This window comes from Danio aesculapii, chromosome 5, assembly GCF_903798145.1.
Source record: "Danio aesculapii chromosome 5, fDanAes4.1, whole genome shotgun sequence".
In the NCBI taxonomy this organism is placed as follows: Eukaryota; Metazoa; Chordata; class Actinopteri; order Cypriniformes; family Danionidae; genus Danio; species Danio aesculapii.
Genome location: NC_079439.1, coordinates 59662334 through 59687433, shown reverse-complemented (window position 1 = coordinate 59687433; position 25100 = coordinate 59662334). Strand labels below are relative to the sequence as shown.

General features: G+C 35.5%; 1 protein-coding gene across 1 annotated transcript in view; it reads right to left on the bottom strand.

Annotated features, from left to right (window-relative positions):
* The window catches only part of drd2b (dopamine receptor D2b), a 110994-nt gene extending 105809 nt beyond the window's left edge, over positions 1–5185 (bottom strand). Inside the window, exon 1 of the mRNA XM_056458572.1 lies at positions 4924–5185. The gene's annotated coding sequence lies outside the window, so the exon portion shown is untranslated. The remainder of the gene's footprint in view (positions 1–4923) is intronic.
* Positions 5186–25100: the final 19915 nt, after the last annotated feature.

The following is a 25100-nucleotide window of genomic DNA, read 5'->3' as shown; positions in this document are numbered from 1 at the left end:
ATTGAAATACATGATGAATACTCTTAACACATGAAAGTGTAAAGCCTGCAGCTCACAACAAATGTGTAAAGTTATTGCGCACCATATTTAACAAACTGTTTACTGCTAATTTTATGTAGTTTTGCTTACATGGATAATTGAATATTAATCAGATGATGTCATTACGCTGCTGTGCCATTAGCCAATCGTGGCATTGCTGATCATGATTTCGAGGATCGATAGATCTGTCCTTCACAAAACACGCAGCAATCTCAGATCAGTTTATCCAGACATTTTAATCTGATTCGCCAACTTGTTTGAAGAACCAAATTAGCCAGAGATCAGTTATCAAGATTACAAGATCCAGGATCTGCCAAATCATCTTAGATCATTTAAGCGAGGTACGAAGAACGGACCCCAGTGCAGCCTGTCTTTTCCCTGCTCTGAGTAAAGCAAACGTGTGAATATATGTGTATAAAATACATACATATTAACTGTCATTTTAACATGATTTTTATTTGTCATTTAAAATGTCTTTTTAAATAGATTTTTCATCATTTTTTTTCTTCACCAAAACACATTTAACTCCATCATAACTGCAATATTTGCACTCCTCCTTAAAATGTATAGCATATATGACTGTATGGGCTGCTTTTCACTGTACTTTGTGACAAAAAAAGAATATCGAATGTTGCTCTGTGTCCATGATGGAACTTGCAGGCATATAGACTTGTCCCTCATGCCTCATTTCTGTCGTCTGTTACTAAGGTAACGTTAAGCGGGCTGTATGCATGCGAGTGATACACTTATTTAAATATGTCTTATGATAATACTATGTAGGCACATTGATACATACAGTTTTAAAACTTTTACAACAACCGTAAAGCAAATAAAAATGTATTTTCCATGTAAAAAACTATCCAAAAGGCACGCAGGTCTATATACAGATGTGTTTTAGCGTATTTATTTGTTTATAAAATATAGCATGGGGCGATGCAGTGGCGGAGTAGATAGTGCTGTCGCCTCACAGCAAGAAGGTCACTGATTCGTGCCTCGGCTGGGTCACTTGGCGTTTCTGTGTGGAGTTTGCATGTTTTCCCTGCGTTCGTGTGGGTTTCCTTCGGGTGCTCCGGTTTCCCCCACAGTCCAAAGACATGCGGTACAGGTGAATTGGGTAGGCTAAATTGTCCGTATTTTATGAGTGTGAATGAGTGTGTGTGGATGTTTCCCAGAGATGGGTGCGGCTGGAAGGGCATTTGCTGCGTAAAAAAAAAAGTTGGGGGTTTATTCCGCTGTGGCGACCTCGGATTAATAAAAGGGACTAAGCCGAAAAGAAAATGAATGAATATATAGCATTGAATATAATATAATATAATATAATATAATATAATATAATATAATATAATATAATATAATATAATATAATATAATATAATATAATATAATATAACATAACATAAACCGAGAGAGTAAATCTTTGTCATGGACCTTATTTCTAAAAATAAGCTTGGAAAGTTGTCTGTAGCAGTGTTTACGTCACAGGTGAGCACCCTGAAGGCACTATAGTCCGTTCATAGGCTAATGTTAGCTTTTCAGTTCTTGCGTTTGCATGTAAGATCCAAAAGTGCTAAAAATTGTATTTTCAGATGACAATTTTCCGGTTGGACAAAACGTGTAAGTGTAAGGAACAGTGTTTGAACACAGAGCTTATTATTTGCAATCTTCGAAAAGCCTATGGAAAAATCCTAAGGGGATTTTATTGAGGGAACCAGTTTCATGCTAGCAGCCGATTAGCTTACAATGTGACGTCATAGTTCATCCACTCTATTCAAGTCATCTGAAGTCATACAAAGGCTTTGTGTGACATATGTTATTTACTGAACAAAAAAATATGACATCAAATGTCACTTATGCAAAATCTGCATGATAATCCATGACTATTGGTATTCGTTCTAAAAATGCTGGGTTGTTTCAACCCAAGATTGGGTAAAATATGGACAAACTCAATCATTAAGTTTGGTTCAAAATGTATTTAAAATGTATTGATACAACACAGCATTTTAAGAGTGTACATTTATTATTATTATTATCAAGCTATTTGTTTGTTATAACTACATTTAATTGAATTAATATTAATTGAATTGAATTTGTAATTATACTGTATTTTGAGTGCATCTTGAGTGCTGTGCACCCTAGGCTTGAACACAAGTTTCTTCCAGAAATGTGCATGCTTAAAATGGTTGTAAAATGTCCGAACGACTCTCCAGCTGGGCCCGCACTTGCTGAAGCATGCACATTTTAGAGACAGTAGTTATTTAAGTTTGCCCATGGTTATGATCCATAACATTAGTCATGGTCTAAAGCCCCTTATGTCTCTACCCTGTCATCTAAATTAAACAGAACCGCATTGTAGGCAGCAAGGTAAACAGAAAGCTAGAAATGTCATGAAAGATTTTGTCTGAGTCAAAAATGCATACATTAAACTTGATCTTCCTATGAGTTATATGCCATATGCTGGATTACATAGAGATATAAAGGCACCGTCTTGCATAACACAGTGACCTTTGTTACATTCTTAAATAGAAACCCATTGTGTACTGTACAGTTGTAACCACAGTTAAAATCACAGTGCTGACATTTCCGAGACCAATTTCCAAGACGTAACATCTTTTCCACCATCTGCTACCTAATATATTTATACCATAATGTGCTGAATGAAAATCCTTCTACAATAGGTTGTCTAAGTTCAGTAGTTCCACAAAATGAAGCATTTATTTGCTTGCCTCTCAATATAATGAAAGAAATCCACGAGTGTATTTCAGCCTATGCAAATACTAATGTGCCAAATATTAAACGGTCCTGTCAGAGCCCAGCATCTGGCATAGAGTATACAATACATTGACCACCTCTACTATTGGTGATATCTTTAATTCTAAGCCCCAGGTAGATTTTTGATGAACACAAATAACTTCCATGCATTAATATAGTTCATTATCTGCTTTTCCTGTTCTCAGTGGTTTAAATATGTTCTTGAAAGCTGTTGTGAAACACTGCCCCCTGTTCTACAAGCCCCTAAAAGCAGGCTCTGTTAAATAACAAAAGGGCAGTCTGTGGTGTCTGCCTCTTCCTCCATGAAAATGTCAAGAAAATGCTCTCCGGTCCACGCCTCTTCACGCAAGAAGCCCCAAGGGGAGAGAGTCTTTCATTTTTCCACATGAAAGTATTTCTCGTGCGCTTTATGCTTAATGTCATTCTTTGGTGCGGTCATTCTAACCAAGAGATCGATTTTTGTAGGAGACAGACTATTTCATTCATCATATTTCCTTCCTCATGTCAAACCGAGTCGATTTCATACACTTGACTCTTGCAGAGATGACTATTAAAGAAAATCATGCTGCTGGTATGCACAAAACAGCATCTATAAACATATGAACAGCATCTCCTCTATTTAATCAATGTACTGTATGTGAGTTAGAACATTTTATTCTTTACATGCAGTGAATGGACTCATTTTAACAGCTGTAGATTAGGCAACTTAGTATTTGTACAGAAAGAAAAAAACATCATGAAACACAAACACTGGATATTATTAATATTATTATTATTATTAATATTATTTATATTTTAAATGAACTCTATTAAAGGGTCTAAAGTGTTAAATAGCATGAACTAAAATGTCTCAAGATGGAGTGAATTAAAAAGTGATTATGTAATTGTTAATCAATAAACAACAGTCTTCAGAATCAGTTTTTCCCCCTTTCGAAAAAGCTCTCGGGAAAATGTTTGAGTTCACATAAGCTTCATCTCTCTGTTTATAAACAATGTTTATGATCTACTCACATTTATTTACTCTGTATGAAAGTCATCCTGTCCTGTGTTACATGGACTGCATCAAGAATGATAAGAATTTTACTGGAGAACTATTTTTAAATGCTGCTGTTAAAACCTTATAGGCTATTATTTTAAGTTACTTTAACATATATTACAGAAGGAACAATAATTTTATTGTAAAATACAGTGAAGAAACTATATATATATATATATATATATATATATATATATATATATATATATATATATATATATATATATATATATATATATATGTATGTGTATATATATATATGTATGTGTATATATATATATATATATATATATATATATATATATATATATATATATGTGTGTATATATATATATATATATATATATATATATATATATATATATATATATATGTGTATATATATATATATATATATGTGTATATATATATATATATATATGTATATATATATATATATATATATATATATATATATATATATATATATATATATATATATATATATATATATATATATATACTGTAACCAACTGTACTGTGTTTTTTATAAGTCGTTGTTATAAATAAAAAAGTTTTAAGTTACCATATAATCTGCAATGAAATGCCAAATTATATTTATTTTAAATATGGGTTTCGTTTAAATAATAGTATTAATAGTTATAATATTTAAAACTGATGATGTCATGCACATTAGGGTTTTTATGTTACATAATATTAGATGTTTATTTAATCTAATGGATTAACTTAATATAATCCTTTACTGTAATGTTGTTTAGCAGTATTTGAATTTGAGCAGGTTAATATTGACATTAGATCAATTCATGCTATATTTACCTGTAAAACATTTTGGCAAGCTGTATGTTTTTTTTTTAAAGTAAATGTGTCATTAGTTCAATTGATAAAGTAATGATAACGTATTTTTATTTCTTAGACCCAAAAGGTAATTTATGCTAACTTTGGCCTTGCTTTTACAAACATAAAAGCAATGGAAAACATCTACCCAAAAAGGCAATTTAGTGGCTGCAATCAAGCAGTGGCTTTTTTAAGGAAAAAAATACAAATACATTAAATAGTTTAGTGTAAAACATGCACCTCACCTTCAAGCCATAGGATATTAGGAATGAGCTTCTTTTCGTTTATATCCACAACTTCTTGATGTTGAGCATCTTTTCCTCGAACAGTGTGAAACTGTCCATACTCGTTTATGCCTGAGCGTTCAGTGTTCTCTGAAACTGTTCACGGCGTTATTTATGAAACGTAATTATCTCTCTTGTTGTGGCCAAAGTGTATAAGAAGTCAATAGTTACATATAAGTTTAAACGGCAGTTTTAAATAGTTAGATGAAGTGCGTGCTGTGAGCAGAGGAGCGCGTACTGTATGCCGGGCGCAGCGCAGCTCGGATCCAGCAATAACTGTGAGCGCGTGGCAGGTGGAGGCGGAGTTGACTGATCTGAACACAAGAGCGGTGCTGAATCGCCCAGAGGATCCAGTGACGGATGAACACTAAATAGGCTACAATGCTGAACAAAACACTGCCAAATGCACAGCGACCTCTCTAAATTGTTTGGAGCGGCAGAATTCGCTAAAAAAAAGGCAGTGTACCATTAGACAAATATATATATATATATATATATATATATATATATATATATATATATATATATATATATATATATATATATATATATATATATATATATATATATATGCGTTTACTGGATTGTAAATAATATAATAATCATGTTGCTCAAAAGATAAAAAGTGACACTTTCTAATCAAATGGTAGCCAAAACGTGATTTCATTCATTAATTTTCCTTCTGCTTAGTCTCTTAAGTATCAGGGGCACCACAGTAAAATTAACTGCTAACTATTCCCTTCCAGCTACAACCCAGGACTCGTAACAATACACACTCTTATTCACGTATGCACTCATACACTACAGCCAATTTACAGCACAGCATCTCTTTCGGCTGTGGGGGAAACAGGAGCACCCAGAGTAAACCCACGCCAACACAGGAGAACAAACATGCAAAACTCCACACAGAATTGCCAACTGGGCCAGCCAGAACCACCAACAATTAAGTAAGTTGTGCCCCAAGCTCATTATTGGTATGTACCCCTATATTTTTCTATTTTTTCTATTTCTGCGAAATAATTGTTTTTGTTTTTTACCAATTCAATTTATCTTTATCTCTGTAGCGTTTTTACAGTGTATATTGCGTCAAAGCAGCTTAAAATTGAAGATTATAGTGAATTGAAACAGTGTCAGTTCAGTTTTCAGAGTTTAAGTTCAGTTTAGTTCAGTTAAGTTCAGTGTGGTTTATTATTCACCACTTAGAGTCCAAACACTGAAGAATTCACTAGAGGCCACTGTGTACACTTTTTCAGATCTCAAATTTCTTGCACGAGTGCCATTCGCGCCTGCTGTTCTTGCGTAAATGCACCAGAGGCTGCTGTCGACTGACTGACTGACCGGTTGACCCACCCCTTTCCCTAAACCCAAACAATAGTGTTTTCAAAAGCATCGATTGACCCACCCACCCCCTTCACTAGACCCAACCAACAGCTTTTTCAAAAGGAATCCAGAAAAAGAATAGCCCTCATGGCTGATTTTTACCATATTTTTCAGATTTTACTATGTTCTCACCCTGTTTACTGTTTATTTTATTTGTGCTTTTGTTTTACCTGCTTTCTGGAACTGTTCTTCACCAGACTCAAACCCCTGGGTCACAGTCAACTTTTCTGCGTTCCAAGTCCACCGACGTACGTGGTGAGCTACCGGGCAAACTGGTAACAACAGAAAAGTTGGCCCACATAGAAGTAAGCGGTCAGCTGGTAGCGTGAAAAGAAACAGAAGCCATCAGCAGCTTCATACCACCCCATAGCGTTCGTTTTAAAGACGAAATACAGCCATATGTAGCTCTGGCTACATAATTTGTGCTCTCCAGAAATGTATACGGGGGTACATTTTCACACTGAGCCTGTGTTGCAACTACATTATTACCTGTATCCTTTCATCCAGCCTGAGCAAATGTTCCTAAGTTTATTTAGGTTTGGAATGCTTGCTTTATTTTGAAAAGCATATGCATTCCATTGGTGTAAAACTTCATAATTAAGGTGCTTTTTTTTTGTTTGTTTGTTTTTAAGGTTGGATAAGCACTATTAGTACAATTCTGATACAAAATACAATAAATATGCCCCTTTTCTCTGCAAACAAACTGCCATGATACTCATATTGTCATAAACACTAAACACATCAAAACATTTGCATATATTAATATATAGGCCTACTGTATATAAAAACCATTCATTCGAATCACAGTCAAAAAAGGTTTCTTTAATCTTCAACTGAAGAACACATTCACCGACAGTATATCTTTAGTGACACAAGGATGTGTAAATTAGGAGCAAATGTAAGTTTCTGGATCTGAATTTTTGGGGGAACTGCAGTGGTTACATCAATTGAGGTCACCATGACATTGGTTCACATTTTGTTGACATTGGTTCGAAGTCACTGCAGTGAAAAAAAGAAGAAATAACTACATATATGCTTTAAAAAGAAGCTATTTTTTTGCAGATGTTACATTTTGTGTCCAACACAATGAAATTTATTAAAGTGTTCAGCTTAGACCACTTATGTGTAACCACACTGCACAATGCAGTAACCTGCAATTCTACAAAGAGGTATATTTCACATAAACACTCTACCTTTTGGAGGTATAAATAAGTCTATTTAGGTTGTTTAATTTACACAACATACTTTTGACTGCATAAAATCAGTCAAATAAGTTGTTACCAGGCTTCCATTTCCAGTTAAAAAGTAGGCTATAGTTGTCAGGGCATGATTTAATCACTCCAAGGAGAGGATCAAAGTCAAGCAATCAAACTTTAATAAACACAATCAGAAGTACTCAAGAGAACAATACCCAAGGCAGGGGAACAGAAATGTGCTCTAAAAGTGTTTGCGTCCTTGCAGATCTCGTAATTATAACTTGAATATTCTGAGAGCTACAGCTTGTACCATGCAACTGCTCTACCACTTCTACAGATTAATTAGGAAAGTGCAAAGAAACATCAAGATCTTTCTTTTCCCCATATCATTTACAAATTTCAATTGTGAAATCCTTTTTTTATATATAATGAAAAACTCTCACCCTGTATGCCAACTTCTTTTCAGACTACCAATATGATACCAACATGGTGGGTGATTTATCATGCCATTCATGGAAATTTTTCCTTCCACTAATGCTTTTTCATGGAGATAAAAGGTTATTTTTATTTTTAAAATACTCGTCACACACACACACACACACACACACACACACAAAAAAGTTTAAATTTATTTTACATTACAATACTTGACGTGTAAGGGGTAAACTAGTAATTAGGGGGCTCCGACCAATGCTAAGAAGCCTATATTAATCATATAGCTCTTTTATAAATTTTCTATCATATTCTATCAAAATCTATCTATAACCGTTAAGATTTTAACGTTATTTTTTTCAAAACTGATGAACCGGAAGCAAAGAGCATATAATCACCAAGGGATGACACTGTAGTTCGATTTTGGAAACAGCCACTAGATGCTGCGGTGGCCATTTTAGAATGAAAATTCCAATAGAACAACAGCATATTATAAGTCTGTAAAAATAAACTATTAAAAGTGCTGATGATTGTGATAGTAAGTGTTGTATTGTTGTCTTTCAGGTTGTATCTCAGTTTTAATGCGCTTTTTAAATAAATAAATAAAAAACAGAGCAGCTGCTTGCTATCGCGACAGCAATAAGATCCAATGGACGGCTAATTGCTTTCACTCCAAAATGGCGGAATCGTGGGGCTGTTGCTGGGTGCTGCTGTTGCAATGGAACGTTCTATTAAGTGTCGCCTCTTGGTCATTCTAAGCTCTTTGCGGGAAGCTGCGATCAATATCTGTTTTCATATTCTGTTCCAAAAGAAACAGAATTTTAAATGAGCAAACAATGGGCATGGCTTGTTTTTCTCTACCCCTTTTATTACAACCTAACAGACTCCTCCTGCTCACCATTTCTGTTTGTTGTCAAAACTGACAGTCAAAGCAGGGTGGTTAAGTATGTTAGTCATGCCCATTACCTCAAAATCACGTAATCTGAGAATAAAACTGAAAACAAACAGGAAGTGCATTATCAGATTTCAAATAGAGATTAGAACGGCAATCTTTTTTTTCTTCTTAATTACATGCACAGATTAATTGTTCACCACAAAGCTTGCAATGTGAGCTGACAAAATCATGGTTAGTTTTGATTTATTGGGGACTTTATTTTTTTTTAATTATTTATATAAAAATTTCATCACAAAAATGGCTAATTAACTGTACATGGTTAGCCTGCAAACTTTTTTATTTGTGAATTTATTGCATTTAATTTTACATTGAAAAGATGAAGGTTCCTTTAAATATTCAAATATACTTAAAATATTTAGATATACTTTTTATATATATTTCAAGAGTTCACACTTAGCTGATTATTGATAATAAAATGTGTTTGCCATGTTGTCCCAGGAAAGAGCTCTGAGCTCATAAGATCCTCGAGCCAGGGGCTCCCTCTCGTTTGCAGGACGAGAGGGGAGTTTGAGCTCAGGTAGATCTTGGGAACTCCCCTGCTGTTTATAGCTAATGACAAATTAGGAATTGCTATGGAGAGATTTACTGCTGACTAGGAGCACATCTATGGTGCAAATTTGGATTAGTCAATTCACTTATGTCACATGTCTTTGGATGGTGGGAGGAAACTGGCGAACTTCACACAGAAACGTCGACTGGCCAGGTAAGGACTTGAACCAGTGGCATTCTTGCTGTGAGGCAACAGTGCTAACCACTGGGCCGCTGTGCCACTCAATCTAGGAAAAGGGGGAGAAGTAGGGGTTGAGGGGAAGATTCTTCAAAAATGAAGATAACTGTGGTATAAAACACTGGTTATTTATAGTGAGTTAGAAATTGTCTGATAGGTAAATCATGTATTAGGTAATGCAGGACCAGCCATGGTCAATCATAAGCATGTGATCCTCTCAAAATTAGTTTATAAATAAACTTCACTTAATTACTTTTTAACATGCAGTTTATTTGCAAACAAATACACTAATCTACAAAGAAAAAAAATTGAGAAATACAGAGAAAGAAAATGTTTTGAATTTCATTGCTAGGGCTGCATACTTGGAATTGCTTAGGGCCCTCAAATCACTAAGTCCGCCCCTGTTCGTAATTCCAATGTACCTACCTATGAAACTGGGCTATGTAAAGTGACTACTAAGGTTACACTACAAAAAGCGATTTCTTTCTTAAAAAAAAGTGATTAAACCCTTTGCCTTAAAAGTGACTTTACCTAAAGGGCACCTATTTGACCCCTTTTTCAAGATTTAGGATAAGTCTTTTGTGTCTGTAAAGTTTCAGCTCAAAACACCCATCAGATTATTTCTTATACCTTTCAGAATGTTGGAATGTTTAGCTCTGAACACTATGTAGCTCTTTTTGTTGCCTGTGCCTTTAATGCTAGTTCTCCTCGCCCACCATTCTCAATCTCCACCTCAGCTGTGTCAGATAAACAGCACAGTGACAGACATGAAAGAAGCAGATATCACGTAACGCTTGTAGGAAATATTAGAGTAAGAAATTTTCCCATGATTATTTGATGTATTTGTTGTGGAGTTAATGAGTTGATGAGAACGATGAGTCACACAAAGTCTTTACAAAGTTCACACACACACACAGCGCACGCGTTTAACTTTGGACTGTTTTTGCACACAAATGTGACAGGATACACGTTAATATCCACTGCTGTATGGATATCTGTTATGTTAATGTACAAAATAAACCTCAATTAATGTCCATGAACCGGGATTGAAGCATTTTCTTTTATTGTACTGACATGCGGCTGTGGTGATAAAGATGGTAAAATCGCTGTAATTCTTTACAATCACTCACTGTTTTAAAAACTATTTAAACTTGTAAAACTCATTGTTGATCTCATTTGATGATGATTGTTAATCACAGAGAGCTGAACAGATCTTGTAATACTGGTTGCTTTACCCACGTCTTATCTCGTTGATATGATTACACACATTACTTCGAATATGCGTCGGTCAATCAATTCGGTGGGCGGGGAAAACCACACTTCTTTGTCACGTTGTGGTGGGCCTCAAAATGGGAGGGATTTGGATCCTATTTTAACATCAGGAAATTTAAAAAAAGAGACTTTTTGGGTTTTTATCACCACAATCTGACTGTGGACACACGATACCTGCACACAGTTCTGTCCAAACAGAATACAAAAGATGACTTTCATCATACTGTACGTGCCCTTTAAGAAAGAGAGTAGATCCATTGTAACTTAGAACTGTTAAGTTGACTTCTTTATGTCAATTTTCAGTAAATTTCATTTACTTAATAATTTTAAGGCAACAGGTTTACTCAATTTTTTAAGAAAAATCAACTAATTGATTTAAAAACAACGAGTTTGCTCTCTTTTTAAGTAAAGTCAACAATTGCTTCACTTAAAAAGAGTAACTTTTTAAGTAAAGTCTTTTTTTCAGCTATTCAGCTATTTTTTTAGAGATACCTACTTAAAAATCTATTATTTATACGTATGTACTAGTAAAACAGTATTTTAAAAGAAAGTGCAACCAAAAACAAATATATTTCAAAATCTCCTCACAGAGAGGTTCTTTGTGGAACCCAAAATGAGTTTTCTATGGCATCATTGCAAGAAGAATAAAAGGGAACATGAAAAAATCCAAATGAATGAATCCTCTCTCCTTTTTCCATAAAGACAGGTATTCATTTAATACACTAGGCAGTTTATTTCTTTATTGCGGCACAGCACATGGCCATTATCACTTCGTTGTTGTTACAAAACTCCCACCTTTAGAACAATTTCATCCCCTTGACCCATATAATTGCTTTCGCCTTAAGGGACTGAATGAGTTGTCACAGTCAGCAGTACACCCCCATATAATCTGTCAATACATTCCATACCCTGCACTAAAAAATAAATAAATAAAAAAACTGTGATTCATCAAATTGTGTTCTAGCTATCAATGGACAGGGGAAGGTACAGTACCTTGAGGGGAGTGCTGGAGACAATAAGGTAAACACACCCCTGCAGCTTCTGCGACAAAAGTGCACTGGTGTTTATGACAACTAGAGAGCAAGCTTTGCATTCACGGAATGTGTTATTGTGTAGAATGATTGCTGAATACATTTTGATTTTATTCATCCACAGCATGTCCGGAATGTAATCAGGGCTCATGCAGCGCTCCCATCCATCATGCAAAATTCATACTATGTGGGTATTATGCATCCAAGCCATGTCGTTTCCTCTGGCACACTCTCTGAATCGCTGAAAGTGTTGTTATTTGTTCTTAATACATTCTTGCTACATCTGATAGCCTTTTATCAGGGAAAATTACCATTTAGTATCAGGTAATGTAACACTGTCAGACTTAGTTAGGTGGAACATACTTCTTTTTTTTACTCGTTTATGACTTGCTTACTGAGGGCTTGTAAAAGCATTTATTTACCTCCTCTTATAATACAGTTAATGGAAAAATTATTAGCCCTCCTGTGAAATTTAGATTATTATAAAACATTTCCCAAGTGCTGTTTAATGGAGTGATATTTTTTAACAATAACTTAATAATTAATTTATTTATAATATTTTTGTCATGGTGACACTACATAATATTTTACTAGACTTTTTAGTAAAACAATTCTGTTTATTCTAAATTCGAATGTCATCACTCGATTGAATGGGCGTTATCAGTGGTTATCAGCTGATAAATATGGGTCAGTAGGGGCCTACTGCACCTACTGGTAGGCTCAGAAGGCTTTTATCATCCATCCACGTGGGTAATCATCTATAGATCACATATGATTGCGGCCAGACATTAACAAGAATTATTTATATTATTTATTAAATTTCCTATGAATTGTATTGAAATTGAAAGGACGCAAAACAAACATAAACGAGGAAACAAGGCAAGAATCAAACATGGAAAGACTAGACAAGGATACGTTTTGAAATATCACATGTAAACAACAAGACTCAGCAATGTGTGTGAGAATGAGAGCTGTATATTGTTGTAGTGTTTAGTAATTTAAAGAAAAGAGGACTTTATTAACTGCAGCTACTTTACGTTAGTTCACAATTTTTGCATTAACCAATCCCATGCAGTTTTGTCATCAAGCGGGAAGTTAGTTGACTGTTGTTTGTGATTTTTAGCTTAATTGTATGCTCGCAGGTTCCGGTGTGGGTGATTAAGAAACCCCTCTGCACTGCACGAGAGCATTACCCCGCTGCTGTCAAAGTGTTACTTAAGTAAATGATAGGTAATTTCCTCCAGCGATTTATGAAGCCTCATTCGCACCACAAGTGACTCGCAGCGGCAAAGTGACAAGCGACTGTGCATTTCAACGGAGAGCGAGTAACTTCTGAAGACCTCTGTCTATGAGAGTGACCGTTGGCGACCAGGTGGGCATGTCGAGCAATGGAACAAAATTAAGAATCCTTCAACTTTATGCGAACGAAGAGTGATTTTCTTGAGCGACAGCCAATAGGAGCACCAGAAGAGATCACATGATCCACTCTCTGCTTGCTCAGAGGCTAGTTGTATTCATGCTATATAGACCAACACAGACCTGTGTTTCCAGCAGGTCACCACCCAGAGTGATAGGCAGCTACTAGTGTAAATGAGGTACAGTGCATTTTTTTCTGTTACAGCCTTTGAAATTGTTGTTAATTTCTAAAAAATATAAAACCTGAAAAATCACATGTACATACGTATTCACAGCCTTTGCCGTGAAGCTCTAAATTGAGCTCGGGTACATTCTGTTTCCACTGATCATTCTTGAGATGTTTCAGCAGCTTAATTGGAGTTCAACTGTGGTGAATTCAGTTGACTGGACATAAGGCATACAAAAATAAAAATTAGGAAATGTATTCATTCATTTATTTTCCTTTGGCTTAGTCTTTCATTTATCAGGGGTCGCCACAGTGGAATGAACCGCCAACAAGTGCCTTACAAGTGACAAGTTGACTTTAGTTAAGAAAGAGAGTAGATCTGTTATAACTTGGAACTATTACAGTAAGTTAACTTTTTTGTAATTACGCTCATAGTTTGTTTACTTAATAATTTTAAGGCAAAGGGTTTACAGTTACAGTTTTTTTAAAGTAAAATCAACTAATTGATTCAAAAACAATGGATTTACTCCCTTTTTAAGTAAAATCTACTAATTTCTATTTCAGAGATAGATTTAGGGATGCCTACTTATTTATAACATCTATATGTACACAGTATGTGCATTCATTCATTTTACTTCGGCTTAGTCTCTTTATTCATCAGGGGTCACCACAGTGGAATGAACCGCCAACTTATCAAGCATATGATTTATGCAGCGGATGCCTTTCCAGCTGTAACCCAGTACTGGGAAACACCCATACATCCTCACATTCAGACACTCATAAACTACGGCCAATTTAGTTAATCCAATTCACCTATACTGCATGTCTTTGGATTGTGGGGGAAACTGGAACACCCCAAGGAAACCCACGCCAACACGGGAGAAACATGCAAAGTTCAAACAGAAATGGCAACTGATCCTGCCAGGACTCGAACCAGCGACCTTCGTGCTAACCACTGAACCACAGTTGCGCACTTAATATAGGAAAAACTGTGGAAAATGTCTTTGCTTTGTTAAACATCACTTGGTAAGTGTTTGAAAACGAATTTAAATTGAACAGGCGAACTTCAACTGTATGTCAAAGTCAATTTGCAAATATTGGATCAAATCAAAAGGTGAAACTGAGTTTTACTTGTATTTTAAGCAGTCTACTTAGTTTTAAATTAGATTAAATTGAGGCTTTTTTTCTTTAACGTACTTGAAGTCTGGAAAATATCACTGTAGTGAGAAACCCATCACATTTGTGTTACTAAACATATGCTTAAAGGTCAAACTTTTAGACAACAGTAGCTGTTTGTCACAGCAGGAAAACTGGACATCCTTTCACCCTTTCCTCTTTCTCTGTGCTCAAAAATCCCCAGAGTGCAATTTTGTGTGGAGAAAAAATAGCTTTAAAAATTAACCTTGTATCGTATCAGATTACAAGATGAATGAGGCTCCTGTCAGATACTAAAACTGTTCAAGGTTGCTCTGCATCAAGGCAAACAAGTTTGTGGTAATTTTGGATGAGTCAATGTCATTTAAAGTGTCACTCTAATTCAGAGACTGTTAATGCTTCTCGTGGGACACCATGTTCTGCATCTCCACATGTGGATTGTCCTTGCTTATGACTGTCCTAAAGAGGTTAAAACAAACGAGAATAGCAGAAAGATGTTTTTAAATGTAATTCAAAAGTTAAATCATAATTTTACATTTAATCTCCTAAATGCTGCCTTGAATTTTCCCTTAAAAGTTGGTCTGTTCCTTAAAACACTTCATAGTTTCAGAACATTTGAAATAGAGCACAGACAATGGGAATCAGAAAACCAAACACAGCTGCAAACTCCCTGAAGCACCCATAAAGGGCAAGATATTCCAAGAGATTAAATGAACAACAGCATGAGGTTTATTAGCAGAGTTCGGGTAGAGCATGCTCAAGTTAGTTTGTCCAACTGCTCTTTAATGCAATTTTCTAATTAGCCAATCACATGGCAGCAACTCAATGCATTTAGGCAAGTAGACAAGGTCAAGATGATCTGCTGCAGGTCAAACTGAGCATCAGAATGGGAAAGAAAGGTGATTTAAGTGACTTTAAACGAGGCATGGTGTTGGTGCCAGACAGGCTAGTCTAAGTATTTCAGAAATTGCTGATTTACTGGGATTTTCACGCACAACCATCTCTAGGGTTTATAAAGAATGGTTCGAAGAAGAGGAAATAGCACAGCTGCAGAAAGACTTTTAATATGAATTTTCATCTCACATTTACCTCGTTCGCTCTACAAAAAGAAACGCTTAGCGCATGTATACTGTTAATTTTTATTTTGCTGTTATGTTTAAAATATGGTAGTTTTTTCCTAACAAAATTCAAATGAAAATACCTGAAAAGAAATATAATAATACAATATAATAATACATTGAACTTTTAAAACAACTACCCAAATGTTAAATCAAATGCTCAAACAATCAAATAATAAACCAGAATGCATTCTCGAAGGAGAAATCAAATGTATTTCATATTTAATTTTCATGAACAACTCCTGTAAATCTTGTAATAATTAAATGACAAATCAAATGCTTAAACTATAATTCAAATGGAGAAACCAGTTTCTCCTGATTACAAACACACACACAGCTGGAAGCTCATGATGGACTGATTATTAGGACTATAAGGACGCCTCATTCACACACACTTTGCTGAGTCTTGATTTTACCTGTGAAGTATTACAAAGCATTTTCCCTGTTTGTCCGGTCATGATTTGATCCTTGTCTTGTTTATCGTTATTGTTGTTTTGCCTCCTGTCCTGTATCTAATTTTGTGTCTAATAAATATTTTGTTAACATTTGTCTCTTTTTTTCCAATTGAACTTTTTTGTTATGATAATGTATTCTTTCTTAGTAACAATTTTTAAGAGAGTTTTTTGTTCTTTCAACTTCCGACATTCTAGGTCAGGGCAACTGATGTTTTGAACTGAAGTTGACTACACAAGAAAAAATTAAAGGAAATAAGGATCACTCAAGGAATTTCAGTTCTGCAGACAAAAAAAAAATGTTTAGTTGGCACAAACAGTTTTGTTACAGAGTAGTTCACCTCTCCAGAAAACTCCAAAAAATAATCTTATGTTAACCCTATGTTTGTATTACTGAAAAATAATTTTAGGTCATTGCAGCTGATGTTTTCAAAAGTTGAGTGAACAAAAAAGTCAAAGGAAATAAGGATCATGCTTTTTTTTGTTGTACTGGCTTTGTTGTGTTATAGTATTGTTACATTTTTGTTTTATTAAGATAGGCTTAAGATTGGAATATATTATTATTATTATTATTATTATTATTATTATTATTATTATTATTATTATTATTATTATTAATAATATTATCACCATCATTATTATTTTCAAAACACTGAACACAATCAATCTACCTATGTTGTTCAGGTTTCTGCATTCCTCTGCCACCTTGATGCCACTCTCAGCTGGTTCTTATTCTCAGTTAGGGGTTGGGAGAGTCCCCTGGATTGGGCAAAACTCTGAACTTGCAGTCCTCTCCTGAAAACACATCAAATATGAATCTCTGTTCATTTGTAAGTATGCGGTGCAGAAAAGGAAACTAAAGTTCATGAAGGAAAGGTGAGGAAAAGAGGTCAAGTGGTGACCATGGTGGAGCCACGTATAGAATTTCTTATTACCAGTTTATATTTTTAAAACCAGAGCTTGTTCTTTGCCAAGCAAACTCAGCCGTGTGTTTCCACAGACTTGTGGAATGAATGATAATATACCACTGCTACATGTTGTTTACTTGAGTTGGTCTTAAAACAGCACTGCGTGTCCTAGTCTTTCTGCAGGAAATCCAGCTCTTCTATATTTTTTTACAGTGCAGGGATTGATTGTATCAGCAGAAGCTCGCATAAACTGCCGGTACTCTCATGAGCTCTTCTTAACTGCACTGTAAAAAAATGCAGGATTCCAGACAATTCCTTCATGTTGTCCCAACACAAATTATATAAATTTACTTATTCATTCATCTTTTCTTTTCGGCTTAGTCCCTTTATTATTCCGGGGTCGCCACAGCGGAATGAACCGGCAACTTGTCCAGCACATGTTTTACGCGGCGGATGCCCTTCCATCCGCAACCCATCTCTGGGAAACATCCATACACACTGACTCACTATGGACAATTTAGCTTACCCAATTCACCTGTACCGCATGTCTTTGGACTGTGGGGGAAATCGGTGCACCCGGAGGAAACCCACGCAAACACAGGGAGAACATGCAAACTCCACACAAAAGCACCAACCGACCCAGCCGAGGCTTGAACCAGCGACCTTCTTGCTGTGAGACGACAGCACTACCTACTGCACCACTGCGTCACCCTAAGTTTTCTTAATTGTTTTTAAAAATTGAAGTGGCTTAAACATAAAACAATTAAGCTGTCCCCCCAAAAAATTGTGTTTAGCTCATTTTAAGTAAGTATTTTGAACAAGCAGCAGAAATTCGAAATGTGAGACAGGGAACGTGGAGACTACCACCTCCATAGTCTCTATGGATATCTGGGACAACTATCTCATTGATCTCTTGGAACTCAGGGACAGCCTTGGTGGCCATGGCGGAGAGGTCAGAAGCATAGAGCCCTATTTCAGAGTAATGATCAAAGCCAGAGGAGTCCAGTGGTGTAGTGTGTGTAAACACACATGATGGCAACAGCCATCATAGGGAACAGCAAAGACAGGGTAAAGACCTTCACTGACTCTCAGGAACAACAAAACAAGAAGCACAAACCTTGAGGCTGCAATACTATTATTATAGGTACAAAGGTAAGCAGGGTGCAATATTTCAAAAGGTGCAGTACTTACCTGTATATATTGCCTGTAGGATCTAACATGTATTTTCAAGGTATTATTTAACCCAAGGTCTATTTCCTAATCTATTTGTTTAAAAAACATGGCATTTGTATAATGACATGGATTAAAATTCAATTTGCAGTTTGGATTAATAATATGCTTGCTGAAAGCGTTAATGCAAATTTAATTAAGGTACAAAGGTTTACTTTTTAAAGGATTCTGTCTTAATTTCACAGCTTTTTTATTAATTGCTTTTTTCCTGAGACTGTAATATATCAGGATAGACGCTGTTTACACCACACTAACAGATGATCAGAAGATAATAAAATATGATATTCTATTAAAAATGTGAGCGGGCGCATGACTTATCAAATAGAATGACTCGATAATCACTAATGGTTGGCCATGCATATATTTATACATCTATGAACTTTGAATGTAATTTTAAAAGCAGTTTAGCTCCAACAAACAGTCTCACTAGAAACTGGAACTATTTTAGTTCAAACCTTAACCCTTCTCCTAAGCCCTCACCGGGGGATATGAAGGATTATAGGAAAACAGCCCAGCATTTTTTTTTTTTAGAGTTAATATGCTCTGATGACAGAATCTAATTCCTGGGGTAAATATCCAGGTTGCATTCCTAACTAATATCGTCAGTGAATAAGATAAACTAAGCCAAGAAAGCAAGATAATTGCCAAAAATCCTTAATTTAACTAACTTACAAACTGACTAATTGACTAACTAACTAACAACTAACTAACTAACTAACTAACTAACTAACTATCTAACTAACTAACTAATAAATAAACATTGTTACAGACATTTATTAATGGCAGATTCTATGTAAATAAGTTGTTACTTAAGTTAAGTTGCAATGAGTAACGTCATTATGGAAGTTTCACATTTTAACTAGCGTGGTTCAAAGGATGGGTTTCTGACAGGTTTCAGGAAACATTTGTTGCTGTTCACTATGTCGTTTATTCCCGAATGATAAATCATACTATAGTTCAGCCGTGAGATAGGTCGGGTGTTTGGGTGATACACACACAATTGTCAGGAAAAACAAGAACAGTATTCAGGACCATGGACAGCACCCATTCAATACTCAAGCACAAACAAATAAAAAAAAATACTACTTTTTATTTTATTATCATTTTTTTTAATTGCACAAACCATCAGGAACATACATATATACAACAAAACGATTTAAAAGGTGAACATAAACTAATATAACAATAGTAAAAAATAAATAAACATTTAAATAAAATAAATGAAAAAAAAAAACACAAAGCATAAATGTACAGCATTTTTACATCCAATGATTTTAAGAATAACAGGGGAATTAAAAAAAGCTATTATAAAAATTGATACATATCTCAGATTTTTTGCTTTACAACAATTTCACAGAAATAAAGAAATCAAGATCGATACAAAAAAATTGGTAATGTGGGAGATGACAGCAAATTTATATTTTTGTATGTGAAATTTTGCTAATAAAATAAAGAGATTTACAATACTTAAGACATCTGATTTAATTTTTTCATTATAAATTGTATTTATTTTTTTAAAATATAACACTGATATATATATATATATGTGTGTGTGTGTGTGTGTGTGTGTGTGTGTGTGTGTGCGTGTGTGTGTGTGTGTGTGTGAAACAAAGTGAAACAACAAAGGTTTTGTTTCCATTTTCCCGCAAAGAGAGCACTGCTGCTTGTGGGCCCACATTGGGGATTACAGTGGTCTGCTAACAGGCGGCAAAAATATGTTTGTCGAAACATTTTTTACCTGAGAGCTTTTCGCATCTGGAAATGATGAAATCCGGATTTGCCACTTGTCTCCTTTAAAAAACATGCAGTTCCAGTTTGTATTTATTGTGTTGTTTCTACAAATGTGGTAAGTGAGCGATCAATGTACGTAATGAAACTCCCCTTTTCATGCAAACTCTTCCCTCTTTCGCCACTCCCGCCTAAACAAAGCTGGACTCACCCACTTTCCTGACTTTTTTTTACTGAGGCGGGGGAGGGGGTGGGGGGGGGTTCATGGCCCTTTAAGACATGTCATTTGTAATTTGCCCCCTTCCATGACTAAGCATGATGTAGCAAGTTTTTAAGGAAATACATGAGTCAGGCTGATATGTTTGGTCTAGAATGGTTGCTAGATAAGTACTAATAGGAGAACATGTCAAAATGGGCATTTATGAATTATCCAACCATTTAAATGAAATATATAGGATTCTAAGTTAAATGTCAGACATTTATTCATTCAGAAGCATCGTTCAGTCACTGAAACATTAAAGAACAAATCAAACTTTTATGATTAGCTTTAAACACTCTATGTTGAACAAACTAATGTGGAATACTAAACATGTCACAGAAGACAGGAAATGACCAACATCTAATTAAAATTTCATGGAGGAATGTTAAATTCATAATGCACAGTTTGCACATTTATATTTTCATTAGGCTTGTGTTTTGTACCACAGATGGAGAGCAAAAATGCTAACAATTACTAGTTAGATCATTCAAAATATAAAGGTATCACTGCAAAGCTTTATAAATTAGTTTATTGAATAGATTTTAAAGGAATAGTTCACACAAAAATTAAAAAGTACCCGCCATTTACTCACCGTCAAGTAGTTCCAAAACTTGGTTCCTTTTTTTCTTTTGAACACAAAAGAAGATATTTTGAAAAAAGTTGGAAACCTGTAACAGTGGGCTTATATAGTAAGAAAACAAATATGATTACAGGTTTCCAACATTTTTCAAAAAGGCTTATTTTGTGTTCAAAGGAAAATAGAAACATATAATGTTTTGGAACTACTTGACAGTGAGTAAATGGTGAGTCTTTTTAAATGTTGTGTGAACTATTCCTTTAAAATATATTTAACAAACCTCAAACAGGATGAAGTGGAGGGCGAGTGAATAATGGCAGAATGTTCAGTTTTGGGTGAGCTATAACTTGAACACAGTATTCCTGCATTCAAAACCTCCTGCCTTTCAGTTGGCTTCTAAAAAAGCATCCAGTACAGACTTGGATCGTGTTGTTCAATTCTTAATCTTTGAGAGTTCATTTCTGAGGTGCCATGCTGAAGTCATTCCCATGATAACGCTTCTGTCTACATGATGTATTACATTCTATTTATCTGGATTCTTTCTTTTTCCAATTTCAAAGCAGTCAAAACAGTAACTTGAAGTTAATCTCCGGCTGTATTGCTGAAAATGACTTTTATTGAATTCTGGAAGTGCTCAAAAAAAAGATAATCATGAATTGTGTCACTGGAAATGGAAACCTTCTCAAGTAATAAAGCATGCTTGTTTGCAGCATGACGTGGAGTCGTTTTGACTTTTAATAGCAATCCACTTTGCCATTAAATGTGTGACTTTTTCTACAGCAAGGAAAGGGATGCTGTAGGTAGGTGGCAAAGAAAAGTGTATGACTACACAGATTAAGGGTTATAAATCTGTAGCAAAGAGTTTGAGGTTAAAGGCCAGTTTTGTTTATTGAACTGTGAATAACAACATAAAAAGCTCAAGGACGGAGTGAAAACTTTTATATATGAGCGAAGTTTAAAAGAGTTCACCAACAAACACAGAAGTTATCATGAGTCTCCAAGCCCTGGCTTTTCCTACGTGGCTCTTTTCTCGTCTGTCGGCACAAGACACGTATTCTATTATAGCTAATGAAACAGATGGGTATAATAAAGTGTCAAACAACTCCATTTGAAATGATAGCTTACAGAAGGACTGACTGTAATAATCAAGACATTATAGCTTTTTGACCACAAGGGACAAAACAACAGGTGTCCCAGTACAGCACTCAAACTACAGCTTTGTCAGTTTAATTAACCTGGGTAATTCAAATGATTTAGTTTTAAATACTGACACACATGCATTATCCTAAGGTTTGAGTGCAATGAGGAATTGCTTTTTTTTCTTCATGGTTTTGAAATGAAGAATCCTCCGGGTCCTCCAGTTTCCCCTACAAGCAAAAGACATGTGGTGTAGGTGAATTGGGTAGGGTAAATTGTTCGTAGTGTATGTGTGTGAATGAGTGTGTATGGATGTTTCCCAGTGATGGTTTGCAGCTGGAAGGGCATTCGCTGTGAAAACATATGCTGGATAAGTTGGTGGTTCATTTCGCTGTGGTGACCCCAGAATAACAAAGGGACTAAGCCGAAAAGAAAACGAATGAATGAATGAATGAATAAAGAAGCACCTCTGCAATTAAAAGTGATTAAGCGATATTTGAAAAATTGTCACTAAACACACTTAGAGCCAATCAGCAGTAGATGTGTGTCTAGTAATGATTCAGGGAAGATAGTGAACAGTGAGTGTTGATTGACTACTGTATACGCTCACCGGACACTTTATTAGGTACACCTGTCCAACTGCTCGTTAACACAAATTTCTAATCAGCCAATCACATGGCAGCAGCTCAATGCATTTAGGCATGTAGACATGGTCAAGACGATCTGCTGCAGTTCATCAGAATGGGGAAAAAAAGGTGATTTAAGTAACTGAATGTGGCATGGTTGTTGGTACCAGACGGGCTGATCTGAGTATTTCAGAAACTGCTGATTTACTGGGATTTTCACACACAACCATCTCTAGAGTTTGATCAGGAAAAGAGAAAATATCCAGTGAGCGGCAGTTCTGTGATGCCTTGTTGATGCCAGAGATCTGAGGAGAATGGTCAGACTGGTTCCAGCTGATAGAAAGGCAACAGTAACTCAAATAACCACTCATTACAACCGAGGTATGCAGAAGAGCATCGCTGAATGCACAACATGTCCAACCTTGAGGCAGATGGGCTACAGCAGCAAAAGACCACACCAGGTGCCACTCTTGTCAGCTAAGCTAGAAGCTGAGGCTATGATTCGCACAGGCTTACCAAAATTGGACAATAGAAGATTGGAAAAACGTTGCCTGGTCTGGTGCCCATCAGTGCTTGCACTACCGGCTTCTTTCCGTTCAAAAGGCTCTCGCCAAGAGTAGGGCTACTACTTAGAGTGCAAAAGTAGTGAGCATGATGTAGGCCACAAATTTAAGGATAAAGGGTCACCTATTTAGATCAATGTATATATAGATCAAAATGCACTACTAAATCTATGCAAATGTTTCAATTACATGCACAGTAAAAGGTTAGATGCAAAATGATAAATGTTTGTTTGCTGATTCATTATCGATAGGACAGGGACTAGGGACTTGTTCAGAACACTTACTTTCATAACATTAATATGTTCAGGAATTACAGAAAGATAATTACAGTTATTATAATAAAAATAGACAGAAGAACAGGAACAAAAAAGCCTAGTCTGATGTGTTGTGACAGCAGGTCATCACATAATAAAAGGAGTGAGTCATTTACTAAATCTGTCATTTCAATACTAATAACAATACTAATTACAAAGTTATTCATCCATTGATGAGGTGTGCGTGAACTTAAATGAAAAAACCTTGATACTTTTATTTTATGACATGTGGCAAGAGTTTGCTTAAAGCTAGTATCTTTTAGCATGGCTTTATGTGGAATTGCATAGACTGAATCGAACAGATCTAATATATGAAAATAAGTTATACCATAACATCTAAATGTAAAACCAGACATAGTTCACTACTGTACTGTAGGCTATATGTTGCTTATTTCTTGTTAAATTTCCAACCTGGAACCAGCCTTACAGTCTCTGTCGGTCTATATTCTCTCTGGTCTATTTGTCAAAGTGAAGCATCCATGACATGAATAAAAAGGTGTCTCGGTATGAAATGTCTGGTGTTTAGAATCCATCCACAGGGAATTGTAAAAAATAGAGCAGAACAGCAATGACACAAGATCCCACAGTGCATTATAAGTACTACAGTGCGCAACAGACAGAAACACATTTCATGCCATTTAGAAGACAATAAAAAGTGAACGCCTCAATATTTCTGTACATTGCCGGCAGTACAAGTCAATTCCTAGGAAACAAACTTTTTATATGAATATGATTATGCTGAATATGCATAATGAAGGAAACATTTCACGGGCTGATTCCCAGAAAACATTGTGGCTCTGCAGTCTGAATCAATCAGTTGTGAGTTTCTGTTTTGTCTGGTTTGATTTCTAATTGGGATTTACCTAAGGTTACACAGGTTTAAATAACAGTGGTAGTTACCAATTCTTCTCCATGATATAATTGGATTTCTCTATTCAAGTTATGATTAGCATCAGGTTTTTTTGACCTTGAGTTCAACAGATTTTTGAACAAGCTGAAAACAGAGCCTCAGTGAGAGCAAATAATTGCAAGACTCTGATAAAAATAACATTTCCTGCTTCCCCTTGGCAGATTTTAAACTGATTCTGTTTCCTGCCCATATTCATTCCTATCTCAATCAATAGACCTCTGAGCTCTTTTTTATTATTTTAATGTGAGGAACACACATTGAAATGCTAGTTTTGATCAACTTCATGCATTACATTTTGTCTATACCATCTGAGGTCTAAGAAATTTCATTAGAGAAAGGATGGGAGAGCAACTTTAAAGAGCCACTATTATGGGTTTTTGAAAATGACCTTCCATGCAGTGTGTAACACAGCACTAAGTGAAGTGAAAACCCTGTCCATTTGTTGCAAGCGCTGACCTGGGAAAATTGAAACCCCTGCCCACAAACACTGTATTAAAAAAAAAGAAGAAGACAAACACTGTAGCAGATCCTGGTTGAATCATGTCGCGAAGACGCTGTGCTCTGAAGTGTGAGAGAAAGTTACCCT